Source organism: Lepidochelys olivacea (genome assembly GCF_965140295.1).
Source record: "Lepidochelys olivacea isolate rLepOli2 genome assembly, chromosome: 5".
Lineage (NCBI taxonomy): Eukaryota > Metazoa > Chordata > Testudines > Cheloniidae > Lepidochelys > Lepidochelys olivacea.
In genome coordinates this window covers 133,128,467-133,148,469 of record NC_140415.1, presented here as the reverse complement: position 1 = coordinate 133,148,469, position 20,003 = coordinate 133,128,467, and the positions used below count along the sequence as shown (strand labels likewise).

At 46.0% G+C, this 20,003-nt stretch overlaps 1 long non-coding RNA gene across 1 annotated transcript; it reads left to right on the top strand.

The window, feature by feature from the left end:
* The first annotated feature begins 333 nt into the window (after positions 1-333).
* On the top strand, positions 334-3,878 carry LOC311521120. Its single transcript, XR_014711801.1, has 4 exons — positions 334-494; positions 1,643-1,698; positions 3,234-3,346; positions 3,657-3,878. It is a non-coding gene; the product is annotated as an uncharacterized lncRNA (long non-coding RNA).
* Positions 3,879-20,003: the final 16,125 nt, after the last annotated feature.

Genomic DNA, 20,003 nt, shown 5'->3' with positions numbered 1-20,003 from the left:
CTGCGGAGGGTATTTCTTAGGATTTGTTGTATGGGTTACTTGGGGTGAGGGTATTGCTGTTGGGAAAGGTGGGTGGAATGTGGGATGAGCAGGATAGGATAACTGGGGTGCTGGTGAATGGGAGGTTGCTCCAGGTCATCAAAGAATGATCAGAGTTTTGGCTGTAGATGGAATTTATTAGGTGACAGGGAAATTGATTAGCGGGCTTCCTCGGGGATAGGGGAAGAGCAGTCGGGGGAATTGAGCAAGGAAGCGGGAGGTGGAGTTTCTGAAGAGTCAGAAGTGAAAGAGTTAAATACCAAAAATAAACAACTCTGGCACTTCCCAGCCCATATAATAGACACTTCTTTATGAAAAGAATGACAGTTAACTGCTGCCCAGAAACAGTATCAGAGCAAAGCTTTTGATCTACTAGTGTGTGGGCGATGTCAAAACCAAGATGAATTTTAAAGTTCACATTGCTGTGCTCTTGTTTTGCTTCTCTGCTTTTGCCGGTAAGTCTCCGTATATTTTCTTTCCTGTTTCACTGTGTTGCGGGGGGTACATTTTTCATTTGCTTAGAAACACTGAACCAAAACTCTCAAACTTGGATGTTGGAGTTAGCTACCTATAGCCACAGCTGAGCAACTAAATATAAGTGACCTGATATTTCAGGGGTGCTGAAGACTCACTTATCTTCTTGATTTCCATGGAGTTATTCCTGGTAGTAAGAACATTACCACATCCTATAGCATCTGGAGGATGAAATCCTGAGAGTCAATGGGCTAATTTCTACAATCCTTGGTCTTTCCTCGGCGAAAGGTCTCATTGGCTGCAAACTGCAGGATTTGACCCAATATTCTTTCGTTTAACTGTGACCTTTCTATAACAGGTGGATGATCAGTGCTTGGAATTTTATTACATGTTTTTGCCCTATCTTGCAGCTCTTATTTTATTATTTGTGAAGGAGACTCTATTGTGCTAGGCATTGTAAAAATACATAGAGTGAGATGGTGGCTGCATTGAAGTCTGTGGTAAATCTCCCATTGTCTTGAATGGAGCCAGGATTTCGCCCATAAAGGGATCATGCTATCTGCAAGCAGCTCACAGTGTTGGGTGTGATCTGGAGGATGCACCGGGACTGTGCCTAACAGTGATCCTGTTTGTGCTGGGGCAGGGGGGAATAATTTGTGACTCTCCTGTAAGGGGTGCAGCATATTCCATCCCTCACCCTGCATAACCAGCTAGTTCCACTGCCCACTGTAGGGGGGGAGGGAGAGAAATTATGGCTTTGTTTGCTCCTTGCCCAGTTTCTGCTGGTGGGGGGAATCTGGCATGCAGCCCCAGATACTCCCCCAGGTACCAGAGCTGTGACCTAGGTGCAGAGACTGCCTAAGGGAAACATTCATATTGCCTCTTATCGTTCGATGTAGTTCTGCACACTCATTTGCCCATTGTTAAAGACAGTCTGTGCCCCCAAATCTTTCAATCTAAATTAAAACAAGAAACAACAAATTATTGTAGCAAACATACTGCGGGAGGATGAGGAACACATGGCTACATAGATTAATTCTATGCACATTTCACTAAAGTTTGATCATGGATGCAGTGTTCACCACTTCAAGCTTATGTTTTGATTTCATATGAACAAATTGTATTTCAGAGGAAGGCACAGGAAGATATGAAGGACTAAATAGAACTGGACAATTACCAAGCTATGTAAGATCTTTCTTTGTTTACTCTGTTACATGTATGAAATATTGTTCAATAGAACTGAGCAAATACTGATAATATTAATTTGAATTTTTAAACAAATTTGCTGTGACTATCTTGCACCCTTCTGCTTTCCATAAACAGTCTAACAAATAAGGTTACTGGCAGGAATGACCATGGAATAGATAATTTTAAGTGACAAGGCAGAAAAAGCAAATTTTGAACTTTTAATCACAAGTATTCAAACTGGAAACTTGAGTCAAAATTTCACTCAGCCAAGCAGGGACCAGAAACGTATCTTTTGATTTATGTGTCTGATCAAAATTCCTCCATGCAGCTCAAATTTTAAATATCAAATGCTCACTACAAATTCCTCATGAACAAGCTACAGGCTGGGAATTATTCCCAGAAATTATTAAGCAAAGAATTTTGAATAGATAATAAATATGGATAAATCACTATCTGTTCGCAGACAATGAAATGGGCAAAATTGATTGAAAAAATTATTTGTTACAAATTATTCACCCAGCTCTGTTACTCACTGTCATCAACCTGAATTCATCCCATTCCCTGTCTACTCTTTTCTGTATGTATTATTATAGAACACATGGGAGTGGAGTGGATATATTTTTCTATAAGCACACATGGCAGGGCCAGTTTTGTATAGTGGTGAAAGCAGGGGACTGTGAGTGAGCAAGTCAATTCTAGTCCCCTGATCACTCCCCTTTCCATAAAGGGAGACCAGAGAGAAAGTGTTTATCTGATTGTTACAAAAATGACTATTGAACGTGGTCCAGCATTGGACAGGCTATTTAGTTCCCTTTGTGATCTAAATGGATCTAAGTGGTGGTGCATAAAGCAAAAGAAACATTCTGTACAAAAGGGCTTAACTATGCCTAAGACTATGTAACATCAACTGATATTTGCTTAAACTTAGAGAAAGTTACTGATGACTTTAACTCCCTGGCAAATGACCAAGGATCACATCTGCTCATTCAGCATTTCCATCTTAATCACTTCCACGTTGACCATCTGTTAAGGTGGAACTTGGAGTTTTCTCTTATTTCTGTTGGTAAGTGCTGTCCTTAGCTCTTCCCCCGAAAGGGTAAGGGGGGAAGAGTCTCAAAAACACAACAGCAAGTTAGGCACCTAACGGCCCTTGACTTTCAATGGGAGTTTGGTGTCTAGCTGCCAATGAGGCCTTTGAAACCCCCCCCCCCCATTTCTCTTACAACCAATGCTTTTACTAGCCAAGGGGTGTATAACATTCTCTGATTGAATGTAGGTGTCATATGCACTTTTTATTTTCAAATAACTTTTAGCAGTAAAAATTACTCTTCCATTTATCACGATCAGTGCTGTCTGAGCTAGTGACCATGGGCCAGACTTTGCGTTACACCCCAGGCTTCTCGACTGGATTCAGTGGGGATTGCTCTGGGTGTGCAGAACGCAGCCCTCTGATTTGTATTCACTCTGGCTTTCTCCATGAAAGTCTAAATAATGAAATACTGATCTCATGATTTTTCCTTCAATTTTTCCAGCCTGTGTGTGTTCATTACATCCTCAGACCAATATGTATTTTGTATTATCGCCCTGTCTGTGGCAGTGACGGGAGAACCTACCGGAACAAGTGTGAGCTCTGCAGTTACTGCAGGTGAGATTCATGTCAGGGCTCTTTGTGCCATCTGACTGAAGATGTGCTGAGCTGCTGAGGCAGATTGTTTCTCAGGGGTGACATATAACAGGCAATGGAAGGGTGCAACGCAAGCTTGCCTGGTATTTTCCTTTTATGTAGAAAGAAACTGGAGTTGACAGCAAAGATTTCAGTATCTGTTCTGGGTGTAGGAAGTCTCTATTCAGACTGGGTGCATTGTGCATCTGATCTATGAGAGCAGTACCCCGGAATATTGCATACCTGTGACCCAGCTTGAGAAAGCTTGAGAGTTTTTTCTTGTTTTCCCTAGGGAACATGACATGAATATAAAGATTGTAAAGGAAGGAGCATGTTAAAGATTGAGGATACCGCCATCTGTCTTGTCTTGCACGCCCTGGAATCCTTCAGGCTTATTAATATGTAATCCTGCCATGGTGCCAGAGGACAGACTAGATTTCCTCCTGAGGTTCCTACATTCTGATGACTATGTTCATATTGTACTAATGCTATCGTTTTAGTTTGTTTAAAAATAAAATGGTTGTTTAAATCATTAACATAAAATGGTTCTATTCCAAATCTCTGTATTAAAATAGTTGGTTGTCTAAGGACACATCACTGATAACCCATTGGTTTGCTAAAACATTTTATTAATACATTGTGCTTCTTCTTTAACCACTTTGTGGTCACTGTTGTTTCATGTGCCAAGGCCACTGAATCCCTTGGGTTTTGTAAGAATATTTTAAAGTTTGATAATGAGACATTCCTTTCGGACAACCCCAGGAAGAATGTACAGCATTGGAGTCTGTTATCACACCTTCCAGGAAACCAAGTGCCCCACGGCATGTTTGAACACTTTAAGCAAATTTCAGATCTGATTTCTAAGGTGGTGAATGTTACATGTTAGAAAACAAGTGCAAGGGTGTCTAAGGGTATGTCTGCACTTCAAACCAGGGGCGTAATTCCCAGCCTGATGAGAAATATCCATGCTAGCTCTAATTGAGCGAGCATGGTAAAAACAGACAGCAGTCGCGGCACTGTGAGCGGCTAGCCACCACGAGTACTTGCCTCGTGTAACGGTGACAGACCCCAGTCATCAGGATCAAACCTGGGCCCTTTGGAGCTTAGCGCGTGAGCCTCTAGCACATGAGCTGAAAGTCAGCTGGTTGTTGGCTAAGGCTGTAGAGCAGACTCAGAATCTCTCTCTCTCTAAATGGTCTCAGTGCCACTAGAGGGGACAGAACCCCACACCCAGGAGGTGTGGGGGTTACACCCGCATCTCGGACAGGTATTGTACTTGAGGTGCCTTAGCCCCATTGCTGCTTGCCTGGCACTCTATCTTTAACATGCTAACTTGATCAGAGCTAGTGGGGGTGTGTCTCCTCAAGCTGGCGATTACACCCTCTGCTTGAGACATAGACATACTCTAGGGGAGCGTATGAGCGACAGCTCAAGAGGTGCACTGGCCTTTGGTCAGCCCTCTGCATGCAGGCAGATTTGTCACTTACTATGTGCTAGCTCACACATGTTGAAAACAGACCTTTTCTCCTGCGGAAGACAAGGCCTAAGAGGAGATTGAAAGTTAAAGTCTTGGAGTCCCTGTGCATATGGATGCCAGATGAGGTGCACATGGACCATGAGTGGGATCCACATGCGTAGCACATCTCGAAGGATGACAGTTACTGTAACGTAAGTAACCATGTTTTCCCAAACTATGACTTGAACCTTCTTACATCATCCTGCTCTGCTCCTTCCTTCTGGCCCTTTGGCATGTAACCTATGTCAGTGTACCTTACCCTTTTTTACCCACTTGCAGATACTTACTGATAAATCGTATCTGACTAATTCACAGGGTTTTTTTTAACATATTGGTGCTATCCGCCCTTGTTAGTGTTGTTGAAGTGAGGACCCCATCATTGACAGGTTTCAGAGTAGCAGCCGTGTTAGTCTGTATTCGCAAAAAGAAAAGGAGTACTTGTGGCACCTTAGAGACTAACCAATTTCTTTGCGATTCTGAAGTGAGGAAGAGAAGTTCCTGTAGTACTGCTCATGATCTTCTGTGTCTATGACGAGAAAACCCCTCTCCAATATTTAACTTTTCCCCTTCCTATTTAACACTCCCCTTCTTAAAGAAGAAGAATCAAGATACTTTATATTAGGAAGCAACCAGAATCCAGTGGGAGGCTTGGGTAGAAGACTCTTGACCAAAATAGATGGCAGGAAGGCAGGTTACAGAGATTATTACAACACATTTGGAGTTGGTGGAAAAACTGCAGTGAGAGGAGATATTTGATATTTGAATGATTCCCAGTGCATCTCCATTACAGCAAAAAGGTAAGAGAGAGCCCTGAATACAAATACTCTCATAGTCTCAATTCAGCGGCCACATGTAGGATAACCCTGTCTTCAGGAGAGTACATCCCAGCACATCTGGAAAGCTTACAAGTAGCAAACTCATATCCTAATAGCATTAGGCAAATGAACAGAACTGATCACTTTAATTAGCTCTTCAAATGTCAGTATTTACCAACAATGACTACACATCAGATCTGAGATCCTACAGTTTTCCCCTTACTTATCAGAAAAAACCTGGCACACACTCTAAACTACCTCTGAATTTGAGATTATCTAATAATAATATCAATAATTACTGATAATTAATAATGATAATAATTATTATATTATCATTATAATATTATTATTATAATTATAATTATATAATTATAATCAATTATAATATTGATAATAATATCAATAATTGCAAGCACATGGGGGCAGGGACTGTGTTTCCCTGTGTTTAGAAAGCACTTAGTGCATTTTGGGAACTGCCACAATGTAAATAATCATTGTGTTAGTAGTTTGTGCTATACTGTACCTTATTGACTGCAATGTGCTCTGGTCTATGAAAGCCATCTATCGCGTTCATCTTCAGGATGGCATTCATTCTCCAGTCCACCCCAATGATGTGAACTTCTCCCCCATCTATCCAGTCTGTCACTGCAATATCATTGGACTTCAGGACTGCCATCCTGTAGGAATGATTCCAGTCCATTTTGGGAGACTTCAGCTGGTGGATCATCTCACCATCTTTAGAGAAGACCTTGATGGCTTTGGATCCATCAGTCACAAGCAACAAGCCATCCTGTGTGCATGCTACATCTCCCAGACCTTTTCTTGGTTCAGATCCATAGGAAAACCCATTCTTATAGCAACCATCAGGGCTGAAGAGCTGGATCTTTTTGTTTCCACTATCTTTTACAACCAGATCTCCATCCAGAGCCATGGTCACACTGGTTGGCCAGATGAACTTGCCAGGCTCTGTCCCAAACCCTCCCAGTTCTTTGACCAGATTGTTGTAAAATATCCTTTGGATTCCAGAGAACCTCCAGCCTTTATTAAATTCAAACATGTCTTTCTAAAAGAAAGAAGGGAATGAGCTTTTAACACTCACTTTCCAGGGTTTCCACACTAGATAAAGCACAGCAGTTCTTGTTGCAGGTTTAAATTATATATTATCAAAGCAGCTTCTCTGGGCGGTACATGCAAAGAGCTTTATTTGTTGATGTATTTCATTTTAATTCTGTGTGCGAGATGGGGTGTTCTTTCAAACGGGTTAAGGTGGCCAGGTAGGCCAATTAACTCCAGAGGCTGCACCTGGAGGGAGAGCCGGGGGCAGGGTTGATTGTGGGCAGGCTCAGCTGGGCAGGAGAGGTGGGACCTATAAAGCCAGGCAGCCCCCAACAGACAGGGGGCTCCTGGGAAAGGCTGCATGGTAGGAAGGTAGCAGGCGACAAGACAAGAGGGACTGGACTGGACTGGACTGGACTGGACTGGAGCTTCTAAGGGAGGACTAGGAAGGAGCAGTGAGGGCTGAGTGGCTAGAGCACAGAACTGCTAAGCAGAGAGTCCCTGGACTAGAACCTGCAGTGGACGATGGTTCCCATGCTGGCCATTGGGGGAAGGGACACCATCAGGGCAGCATGGGTGAAGACTGCCTGGGACTGTTTGCATAGAAGGACTTTAGGTAACCTCAGAAGGGGGAAACATAGATAGTGGCCTGGCCAGAGGGCCAAGTCATGAAGAGGATGCTGGGATTCCTGGAGTGAGGTGGATCTGCAGGGTGAGAGGACAATGGGAGAGGCACCATTTAGCAGAGCTAATCCCCACGATGGCCAGCAGGAGGTGCCACTGTGGTGAGTGGACCCCTTGACCATGTAAAATACAATGCTCTTGGAACTGACACTTATAACAGCACAACAGTAACCTACATCAAGCATCTCTGTGGACAGGTGTGTAAATTTCACCCTCAGGAATAGATCAGCCTATACACATAAAGCCTGACCTGTGACATCCATGTTACTGAATTCTTGGTCCCTCTTGAACAGAGGCTGCCAGTCCCACAATATGATATGGTGGTTTTGTGTTGTGGACACATGGGATGAGACTCCTATACCCATTTTCAATGGGGATCAAAGCTGTCCATTGAACGATTTCTAGTTGTGAAAGGCTGGGCTCAGATTTTCCAAAGAGCTTCACGGCAACCAGAGTTCCCAGGGAGGGTGTGGGGAGTGTCCCTTCTTAGCAATGGAAAGCTGCAGAATTATTGTGTGAAGTAGCTAGATTTATTCAGATGTTTCTTGGGGAGCTGCTGGATGCTGAGCTCTTTTGAAAATGTGGCCATTTAGATTTGTTCTCAAACAATGAGTAGCAAAGCATTAATCCAGGGCATTGTAGTGCTGCCAGAAATACAGTAAAAAAAGCTTGAAAGCAAAATCAAATATCACTCAAATTATAGATATGAATGATCCATAACGTTCCTAGTCATGTTTCAGAGTAACAGCCGTGTTAGTCTGTATTCGCAAAAAGAAAAGGAGTACTTGTGGCACCTTAGAGACTAACCAATTTATTTGAGCATGAGCTTTCGTGAGCTACAGCTCACTTCATCGGATGCATACCGTGGAAACTGCAGCAGACTTTATATATACACAGAGAATATGAAACAATACCTCCTCCCACCCCACTGTCCTGCTGGTAATAGCTTATCTAAAGTGATCATCAGGTGGGCCACTTCCAGCACAAATCCAGGTTTTCTCACCCTCCACCCCCCCACACAAATTCACTCTCCTGCAGGGGTGGAGGGTGAGAAAACCTGGATTTGTGCTGGAAATGGCCCACCTGATGATCACTTTAGATAAGCTATTACCAGCAGGACAGTGGGGTGGGAGGAGGTACTGTTTCATATTCTCTGTGTGTATATATAAAGTCTGCTGCAGTTTCCACGGTATGCATCCGATGAAGTGAGCTGTAGCTCACGAAAGCTCATGCTCAAATAAATTGGTTAGTCTCTAAGGTGCCACAAGTACTCCTTTTCTTTTTCCTAGTCATGGGGTTTATTACTGTGAAGCTGCCTGACTAGAAAAGAGGCTAACCATTCAAATGGGGAAAAAATTATTTTACTGCTGGATATTCATAACTCTACCCATTCTCCAGCTCATGCCAGGCTGTCCATGCCAGTTTGGACCCTGTTGGAGGCCCCAATTCAGCAGAGCCCATGGCCAACATTAAATACTTATATAGCCCAATCGATTTTAGTGGGATTATGCATGTGCTTAAAATTAAGCTCCTGCTTAAGTACTTTGTTGGACCAGGGTCTGAAAATACATTGCATGTTTAATCTCACCTAAGAGCTAGATGTTCTGTGGAATCCGAAGGATAATTCACAGTTACACATGCAAGGCATTTGAGCTTCAGTTCAACAAAGTATTTAAGTATGTGTGTAACTTTAAGCACATGAGTAGTCCTGGTAGCTTAAATCCCATTGAAGTTAGGTGCTTTGTTGAATCAGGGCTTAGAGGTGCCATGGAGAAAGGTCTGGCCCTAGTGCTGAGATAAGGAGTAGGTATCAGGAACTTTTGCACTGTAATCCTGCTTTGACACTGAACTCCCTCTGTGGCCTTGATCCAGTCACTTTACCTCTCCGCAACAATATCCTTATCTGCCAAAGGAGAAGGCTAGTGTTTACCTGACCGGTGCTGTGAGGGGGTTTTGCTAGTGCCTGTACACCACCTTGCAGAAGGAAAGCACCATCTATCGAAGTACTAAGCAGTCTCCTATTATTAATTGCGTGTCCAGTAGCGTGAAAAAGCATTTGCACATTTACAGTAGGGCCTGATCCTGAGAAATGCTGACTTTTTGCAACTGCCACTGAAATCACCGGGGATTCTGGGTGTTCAGCAGCTTGTAAGGCCATGTGGAAGCAAAGTTTGAAAGGGGAAATGTCTAGAGCCAAAGGCAGGATCCAGAGCCCATTGAAATCTATGGGAGTTTTTCCATTGACTTTGGTGGGCTTTGGTTCAGGCAATAAATTCCCCCATCCCAGTCTCAGATACTTCACCTGTTCGTCATCTAGCTCCTTCAGAAAATATTAATCTAATGTGCTCTTCATGCAAACTGATGTCCCTGTGTGGAGCCTAATAAAGGAGGGAAAACAGTGTGTGAAACTCACACCAGTCACCAAGGATTTGCTGCATTGTTTGTGATTTTTTTTCAACAGAAAAGACTCATGAGGGGACCTGTCACAGTGTGGCTGGCCCTTTAAAGGGAGATGGGGCTCAGCCCCAGCTGTAACATAGCCAACTCCTCTCCCCAGGTAGGGAAAATTAAGATAATTTGACCCATTCAGACCTTGCGGGTAGAAAAGGGAGAGACTTTAGGAGCTGCAGAAAACAGTAGAGAGGGTACCTGTAGGAGGCACTGAACTAGGATAGGTTTCAGAGCAGCAGCCGTGTTAGTCTGTATTTGCAAAAAGAAAAGGAGTACTTGTGGCACCTTAGAGACTAACAAATTTATTTGAGCATAAGCTTTCATGAGCTACAGCTCACTTCATCGGATAGAATGCTCTCTGCCCGCACATGGAGGGGTACTAGAGAAGGGCTGTTTGTCAGTGGACTGGCAATCTTGGGAGGGAAAGGGGTGATCTGGAGTCCCCTCCCCAGTCTGTGGCAGAGGGATGGAAACCCTCCCTGTGGAATAAGTGGGAGGAAGGACATTTACTACCAAGGTTTTGTGTTTGAGGTCACTCTATTTTGAAAGACTCCTGCAGCCAGGTTAGGTGGAGCTGCATCAGGGCCTGCTGAGACAGAGGGAGAGAGTGGCTCAGGGTGGTGAACCTGCCGTAAGTATATTGTCCTCTGGTAGATGCAATTTATTTCAGACTGAAAGTGCCTCGTGCAGGTACCTTGGCATGGAATATATCTGTGAAGTGCCACGCGCACACATGATGCTAGGCAAGGTACAGACCGGCCAGGCACGCCAGTGTTTAGAATTTACAGTGCTTAAGGGAGGTAGGAGCAGGCGTCCCATTGTGCTTTTGAAAAGCAACTCTTTATTTTCTTTAAAAATCTCATCCCTGAGCAACAAGGCCCGTTGCGATGAATTGGACTGCTCACGTACTTAAAGTTAAGCATGTTCTTTGCTGGAGCTGAGCCTGAATAATTAGTCTCTGCGGTTTTGCAGAACACGATCTTGCATCTTTTCCATAACTTCAAGAAAGCTGTAAATTGGCTTTGAAAACATCCAGTCTTCTGAATGAAACTGCATGACTTGCAGTGTAATCTGACAGGTTTCAGAGTAACAGCCGTGTTAGTCTGTATCAGCAAAAAGAACCAGGAGTACTTGTGGCACCTTAGAGACTAACCGATGAAGTGGGTTTTAGCGCCCGAAAGCTTATGCTCAAATAAATTTGTTAGTCTCTAAGGTGCCACAAGTCCTCCTGTTCTTTTTAGTGTAACCTGATGCACTCAAACATAGGCTCATCTTCACAGAGCCCGGAGTGCAAATATTCTTCACAAAGAGGGCACATCCTGAATTTGTGGCAAAAAGCACAAACGTGCTCGTAATCTAGGTAGTCATAGAGTTTAAGGGCAGAAGGGACCACCAGGGAGACTGCCCTCCTGTATAGCTCAGGCCACTGCGGGTATGTCTATACTCTAATTAAAAACCTTCAGCTAGCCCATGCCAGCTAGGGTTGCCAGGTGTCTGGTTTTTAATCAGAAAAGCTGGTTGAAAAGGGACCTTGGTGGCTCCGGTCAGCACTGCTGACTGGGCCGTTAAAAGTCTGGTCGGCTGTGCAGCGGAGTTGGCAGCTCCCTGCCTGCTGTGGGTCCGTGCAGCTCCCGGAAGCAGCAACATTTCCCTCCTCTGGCTCCTACGGGTAGAGGCAGCCAGGGGGCTCCATGCATTGCCCCCACCCAAGGGCCGGTTCTGCAGCTCCCATTGGCCAGGAACTGTGGCCAGTGGGAGCTGCAGGGGCGGCACCTGCAGATGGGGCAGCACGCAGAGCTGCCTGGCCACACCTCTGCTTAGGAGTTGGAGGAGGAACATGCCACTACTTCCAGAAGCTGCTTGAGGTAAGTACTGCCCAGAGTCTGCACCCACCCCCAATGCCTCAACCCCATTCCCCAGCTCTGATTTCCCCTCCTGCTCTCCAAACCTCTAGGTCCCAGCCCAGAGCACTCTCCTGCACCCCCAACCCCTCATCCCCAGTCCTGCCCTAGAGCCCACACCCCCAGCCGGAGCCGTCACTCCCCCACACCGAACCCCTCAGCCCCAGCCCAGAGCCCACTCCGAACCCCTCAGCCCCAGCCCGGAATCCCCTCCTGCACCCCAAACTCCTCATTCCCAGCCCCACCCCAGATCCCACACCCCCAGCCAGAGCCCTCACCCCCTTCCACACCCCAACACCCTGAGCCAGCCCAGTGAAAGTGAGTGAGTGAGGGTGGGGAGAGCGAACGACAGAGGGAGAGGGGAGGGAGTGAGAGGGGGCGGGGCTTCTGAGAAGGGGTAGGGCAGGGTGAGGCCTTGGAGGTGTGGGGCAGGAGTGGGGCAAGGATGTTTGGTTTTGTGTGAGTAGAAAGTTGGTACCCCTAATGCCAGCTGACTCAGGCTCTCAGGGCTTGGGCTAAGGGGCTGTTTAATTGCGGTGTAGATATTTGGCCTCGGGTGGAAACCCAGGCTCTAGGACCTGGTAAGGTTGGAGGATCCCAGAGCTCAGGCTGCAACCTGAGTCTGAAACTCTATCTCAGCAATTAGACAGCCCCTTAGCCTGAGCCCCGGGGGGCCAGCCATGGGTGTCTGATTGCAGTGTAGACACACCCTAAATGCCACCCGCACACCAAGCCAACAGCCTGATGTAAATCCAAGTATTGCAGCCCCCAGAGACTAACCTACAGTGTGCCACAGGCAGACAATAGGAGGGACTGAGAGGCCCCCCGCCAAGGCAGCTGCAATGGCAGGGAGTTGGTAATTAAATTATTTTGGTTATATATTGAACATTTCATCCACCACTCTTATTAGTGAATGACCATGCCTGTAGCAGGGAGATCTTCTTGAATGCTCTGAGGTTTTTTGGCTAGTAATTCTACATTATTGACATTATTGTAATACATAGCAGCCACAGTGATAGGTGCCTTACAAATACATATTTAATTTTCATGGGAAGAAATATACAATGATGGAAAATGAACTGCTTTGCAGGAGATTTGCTTCTAGAGCTAGAATCCTGGCCAGTCAGGCTTATGCTCTACATTTTCCCTGTGGCTTGTCATCACTGTAGCAGATCATTTAAAGCAGATGCAAGCCCCTAGGAGTTTCCTGGTTCTGTAACAAGCCCCCGATCTTGCAGAGCCAGAGGAAAGGATCTCTATAGAAAGCTCAGTAAAGGAGAAAACTGCTGTACTCACCAGCACCTGGATGCAATCTGCTCTTATCTGTAAACCAGTGGCGGTTACCATGGTATTATACCTGAGAGACTGATCTGTCTCCGGTGCTGCTCCACAACACACACCTAATCTGCTCAGCTCAGATCTTTTTTTTTTTTTTGTTTCATCAGCTTCAGCTCCTGTTTTCTGCAGGAAACTGTCTTCTTGTCAGCTGTTTGAAATGGGCCATCCTAATGATCGCTACAGGAGTCTTTTTTTTTCTCCTTCTGATAATAGTCCACCTTAATCGATTGGTCTCATTAGAGCTGGTAAGGGAACCCCCACTGTTTCATGTCTTCTGTGTGTGTGTGTGTGTATATATATATATATATATATCTTCCTACCGTATTTTCCACTGAATGCATCCGATGAAGTGGGCTTTAGCTCACGAAAGCTTATGCTCAAATAAATTTTAGTCTTAAAGGTGCCACAAGTCCTCCTCATTCTTCCTGTTTTCTGCAGATGATCCTTTATCTTATTGAAGGGCCTAAGGAAACCTAGCAGTATTCACTGCCTCCAAACTCCATATTGATTCACTCAGAGGGGACATGCCTGTCCTCCTAACAGTGCCCAACTGGAGGTGAAATATACTTAAACAGCATCCCTCACTTGTCCCTGACTTGGGCCTGCTGTTCCAAGAGATGGGTCAGAAGTGAGAGAGCCTGGAGGAGGGCCATGGAGGCATAGAGCAGTATCTATCAGTGGGAGTGGAGTGTAGGAGTGGGCTGTGATCCTTGGGAAGGCCAGGGGAGCTTTGGAAAGGACTCAGAGAGCCACAGCAATTATCAACACTGGGGCTGGGCTTTTCCAAAGTTCTCAGCACTGGCCAAATTCTGTTCTGTTAGAGCAATGGGCAGCTAACAGATTTAGGCCAGCACGGAGCACCCTTTAAATTCCCACCCCTTAAGACAAACCCCCAGCCTCTGCTTAGACCTGCAAGCTGTGAAATGGATGTGGGGCTGTTCCCTGCTGGAAGGCTTATATAGGGTTGTTTGACACACCAAGCAGAGACCATTACCATGTGCCAGAGAGAAGGAGAAGATATGAGGAGAATACACACACAGGTGGGAGCCGCCGTCCATTAGCTTTGGGGTGCTATCTTTGGCTGGGACATGGATTTGAAAACCCAACCTCCAGTCAGATACACACACCTATCTTTTTCTGGATGAGGCTCAAAATCCTGGGTTTGCTGGGCCCTTCCGAGCAAAAAGGAATCCTCCTAAATTCTCATAGGCATATGTGGAATAAGGAATCTAGCCCTCAGATTTCAGCACAATGCATCAACGCCAGTACAAATGGACAGAGTGCAGTGCAGTCTGGTTTGGAAGCCTTTATCCTTCTAATTCAGTCCTTTCTGTACTGTCTCTTTGTAACTCCTCACTCTCCTGAATGGAATGGCGGGGCTGCCTGCTGATTAGCCGTTCCGTTGTAACTGTCTCTAGCGCAGGGGTGGGCAAACTATGGCCCACAGGCCACATCCGGCCTGTCAGACCATTTAATTCAGCCCTCAGTTCCCTCCAGGAAGCTGGCTTGGGGGTTTGCCTGGCTCCGGCACTCCAGCCAGGGAGCTAGGCCAGGGGCTTGCCCCGCTCTGCGCAGCTCCCAGGAAGCAGCCAGCATGACCTCCCCACCGGCTAGACCCTCCTCCAGCTCCTATGTAGTATGCGGAGGCGTGGCCAGGCGGCTCTGCGTGTTGCCCCAGCCGCAGGTGCCGCCCCCACAGCTCCCATTGGCCCTGGTTCCCGACCAATGTAAGCTGCAGGGGTGTTGCCTGCAGAAGGGGCAGTGCACAGAGCCTCCTGGCCAGGCCTCGGAGCCGGAGAGGGGACATGCTTCTGGGAGCTGCTTGCAGTAAGCGCCACACGGAGCCTGAGCCACCGCTGTGCCCCAATCCCCTGCCACAGTTCTGATCCCCCTCCCACCCTCCAAACCCCTCAATCGCAGCTCAGAGCACCCTCCTGCACCCCAAACCCCTCATCCCCAGCCCCACCCCAGAGCTTGCACCCCTAGCTGGAGCCTTCGCAACCCTCCCCCGTACCCCAACCTCCTGCCCTGATCCCTCTCCTGCCCTCTGAACCCCTTGGTCCCAGCCTGGAGCCCCCTCCTGCACCCCAAGCCCCTCATCCCCCAGCACCCCAACCCAGAGCCCCTCCTGCACCCTGAACTCCTCATTTCTGGCCCCACCCCAGAGCCCGCACCCCCAGCCGGAGCCCTCACCCCCTCTCATACCCCTACCCCCAATATTGTGAGCATTCATGGCCCACCGTACAATTTTCATACCTCTATGTGGCCCTCGGGCCAAAAAGTTTGCCCACCCCTGCTCTAGCGGGTGTTCGTATAGCAGCTGCTGTGTAAGTATCTGGCGGCAACATGTCCCACTGGCTCCCTACCTGCCCTTCGCAGTGAAGGATGGAAGGTGCCCAAATGTGCGGAAATCTGTGTGAGAAGCTGCACCACAACATGCTGTCAGACACAGAGATTTGATTGTTCTCTCCTGTTCTCGCCAACCAGTTTCTTGAAACGGCACTGGGAAAATGAGGGACTATCGTAGCGGAAAACGCATAATGCTTGGCAGGTCTAATACAGGGTGATTCATTGTTGTACTGTGTAATTTCAGTACAATAGAGAAACGGCACAGGACAATTCTACCGAACCTGCTGCCCAAAGCAAGTGCTGGCTAGATCAGGGGCCTGAGGGCCACATTGGGTTTCCAAAATTGTGTGGCGGGCCGGTTAGGGGAGTCTGTGTCTCCCCAAACGGCCAGGCGTGGCCCGGCCCCCGCCTCCTATCCGACCCCCTGCTTCTCGCCCACTGACGGCTCCCTTGGGACTCCTACCCCATCCAACCCCCCCCCCCCGACTGCCCCCCTGGGACTCCTACCCCATCCACCACTCCCTGTCCCCTGACCACCCCCGGATTCTCCTCCCCTGACTGCCCCCTGCCACCTCATCCAACCCCCCTCTCATTCCTGACTTGGCCCCCGGGACTCCTGCCCCATCCAACCCCCCTGTTTCCTGCCCTCTGATCGCCACGACCCTTACCCACACCCCTGCCCCCGACCACCTCCCCCAACTCCCCTGCCCTCAATCCAAGCCCCGCCCCCTGCTCCCTTACCGTGCCGCCCGGAGCACCGGGTCAGGCCACAGCTCTGCAACTGCGCTGCCCGGCCGCCCAGAGCCTTGCGCCGCGGCGCAGTGAGCTGAGGCTGCGGGGGAGGGGGGACAGTGTTGGAGGGGCCGGGGGCGAGCCCCCCAGGCCAGGAGCTCAGGGGCCGGGCCGGATGGGGCCTGCGGGCTGTAGTTTGCCCATCTCTGGGCTAGATCCATGCATATTAGTCAATGATACTCTTACCAGGTCATCAAGAATTCCTGCCTTAAGTGGGAGATTCTGCTACAGCCAAGGCCCTCAGAGCCACAACCACGTTTACCAGTTGTAGATTCATGGAGGTTAAGTGTGGAAGGGACAATTACGGTCATCTTGTCTGACCTCCTGCATAGCACAGGCCAGAGAATCTCACCTCGTGGCCCTGCATCAAGCCCATTAACTTCTGGGTGCAGGCCCTCTTTCTCCCATGCACCTGGTATCACCAGAGGGTTCAGTGGTGTGGATACATGTGGGAAGGACCATGTGGGCAAGTTGTTGTGTGTGATCCCCAGTCGTACACAGCGAGCGGATTGGAAGTTAGCACTTGTGAGAGGAGCCCTGACTTGCATTGGACATTTGCACAGCAGGACCATATGTCTGCAACCTCACTGTACATTGATCACTTCATGTCAGGTGCCTTGTTCTGCTTTGGGGCAGATGAAACTACCCCTCTCCCACTATGGGGGTGGGACCCCTACAAACGCTACAGTGCCAAATGGGCATGGATTTCGAGTTGCAACCTCCTAGCAAGTAGCCTGTGGCTCCGGCAGCAGGCCTCCCAGCTCTGACATTCACTGAGCTTGCACAGCCCTGAGTATGTGCTCTCGCCGGAGCAGTCTGACATTCATTTATCCTGCTGTGTGTTGCTAGACAACTTACATGTGGTTTCTTATTTAGTACTGCTTAGGATATAATGCATCTAACAGGCTCTTGGACAGTGTGACATTTAAACATAGTAAGGGCTGCTGATTAATTGCAGTTAAATCATGCGATTAACTCAAAAAAATTAATCGTGATTAATGGGCAGTTTTAATAGCACTATTAAACAATAGAATACCAATTGAAATTTATTACATATTTTGGATGTTTTTCTACATTTTCATATGTGGTGTGATTGAAATCAAAGTGTATTTTATTACAAATATTTGCACAGTAAAAATGATACTATTTATTTTGTTTTTTTAAATTCACCTCATGCAAGTACTGTAGTGCAATCTTTGTTGTGAAAGTGCAATTTACAAATGTAGATTTTTTTTATTACATAACTGTTTTGTTTTTGAGTGCAATGTAAAACTTCAGAGCCTACAAGTCCACTCAGTCCTACTTCTTGTTCAGCCAGTTGCTAAGACAAACAAGATTGTTTACATTTACAGGAGCTAATGCTGCCCTCTTCTTATTTACAATGTCACCATAAAGTGAGAACAGGCATTTGCATGTCACTTTTGTAGCTGGCGTTGCAAGGTATTTACATGCCAAATATGCTAAACATTTGAATGCCCCTTCATGGTTCAGCCACCATTCCAGAGGACATGCTTCCTTGCTGATGATGCCTGTTAAAAAAATGAGGCATTCATTAAATTTATGACTGAACTCCTTGGGGGAGAACTGTATGTCTCCTATTCTGTTTTACCCACAATCTTCATATATTTCATGTTGTTAGAGCAGTCTTGGATGATGACCCTCAGAGGTTTTTAAGGCCCGGCTTGACAAAGCTTTGGCTGGGATGATTTAGTTGGTGTTGGTCCTGCTTTGAGCAGGGGATTGGACTAGATGACCTCCTGAGGTCTCTTCCAACCCTAATCTTCTATGATTCTATGATGACCCAGCACATGTTCATTTTACGAACACTTTCACTGCAGATTTCACAAAACACAAAGAAGGTACCAATGTGAGATTTCTATATACTCGACCCAAGGTTTAAGAATCTGAAGTGCTGTCTAACATCTGAGAGGGACGAAGTGGCGAGCATGCTTTCAGAAGTCTTTAAAAGAGCAACACTCCAATGCAGAAACTACAGAACCCGAACCACCACAAAAGAAAATCAACTTTCTGTGGTGGCATCTGACTCGGATAATGAAAATGAACATGTGTCGGCCCACACAGCTTTGGATTGTTATCAACCAGAACTTGTCATCAGCATGTCCTCTGGAATGGTGATTGAAGCATGAAGGGACATATGAATCTTTAGTACATCTGGCATGTAAATATCTTGCAATCCCAGCTACAACACTGCTGTGAGAATGTCAGTTCTCACTTTCAGCTGACATTGTAAACAAGAAGCAGGCAGCATTATCTCCTGCAAATGCAAACAAATTTGTTTGTCTGAGCAATTGGCTGACCAAGAAGCAGGACTGAGGGGACTTGAAGGCTCTAAAGTTTTACATTGTTTTATTTTTGAATGCAGTTTTTTTGTACATAATTCTACATTTGTAAGTTCAACTTTCATGATAAAGAGATTGCACTACAGTACTTGTATGAGGTGAACTGAAAAATAATATTTTTTTTACAGTGCAAATACTTGTAATAAAAAATAAATATATAGTGAGCACTGTACACTTTGTATTCTGTGTTATATTGATTTCAATTATATTTGAAAATGTAGAAAACTCCAAAATATTTAAATAAATGGTATTCTGTTATTGTTTAACAGTGCAATTAATTGCGATTCATTTTTTTAATCACACAATTAATCGCAATTAATTTTTTTAATCACTTGACAGCGCTACACATAATGTACCTAAGAAAGGTAAAAAAAGGTTACTCGAGACCCATAGATTTTGAAAAGTTAATGTCTGTATCCAGTGCAAGGAATAGAGCTGGCAAAGGAGCTGGGACCCAAAGCTGTATGTGTGAAGATCAGTCCTGTAAGCCCTTAACTGTCTAAGTCAATCCTAGTCAGGAAAATAATTCCAAGAAGCTACTTGCTGGAGTTCAAACTAGTTGCAAAAATTAGGATGTGAAGGATCAGCCCCTAATCTGGATTCACATCACCAAGTTCCTTTTCTCGCAGCTGTTTTTGTGTATTTCCTGGGACAAGTGCTCAGAATCTTTGTCAAGAAGTGCAGAGAAATCCAGGGATTAAGCAAGGGTCTTTCCTCAATGCCTGAGTTTAGATGAAAAATCTGAGATTAAATGATGCGTTATTAATTATTTCTTATGATAGCTATTAGATTTATTAATTATTATTATTATTATAATACCTAGCTGTTATTTAGTGCTTTTCATCAATCAGTCTCAAAGTGCTTTACAAAAACCACAAATTATCATTACCCCCATTTTATAGATGGGGAAACTGAGGCACAGAGAAGGGAAGCAATTTGGCCAAGGTCACCCAGCAAGCCAGTGGCAGAGCTGGGAATAAAACCCAGGTCTCCTGCATCCCAGACCAGTGCACTATCAATTTATACAGAAAGTAAAAAAGGCTATTCATTTTTCTACTAATAGTTTAAATCCAAATCAGTGATCCATAGGGCCTGGCAAGTTAGTAAAGCTCCCATTGATTTCAGGCTCTGCAGTTCCCAAATGTTACGCATGGAGCAGCTTCAGATTTGATCTTTAGGGCCAGGATTCAGCAAAGCAACTTTAAGCATGTGGTTAAGCACCCTTGACTTCAATGGGATTTAAGCGCTTAAAGAGAAGCACTTTCTTAAGTGCACTGCAGAACTAGGGCCCATGTAAATTATTTGAATGCTTACTTAAAGGGAGATACAACTAGTAATTTAAAAAAAAATTTTTTGGATCATTCATAGCATCTTTCT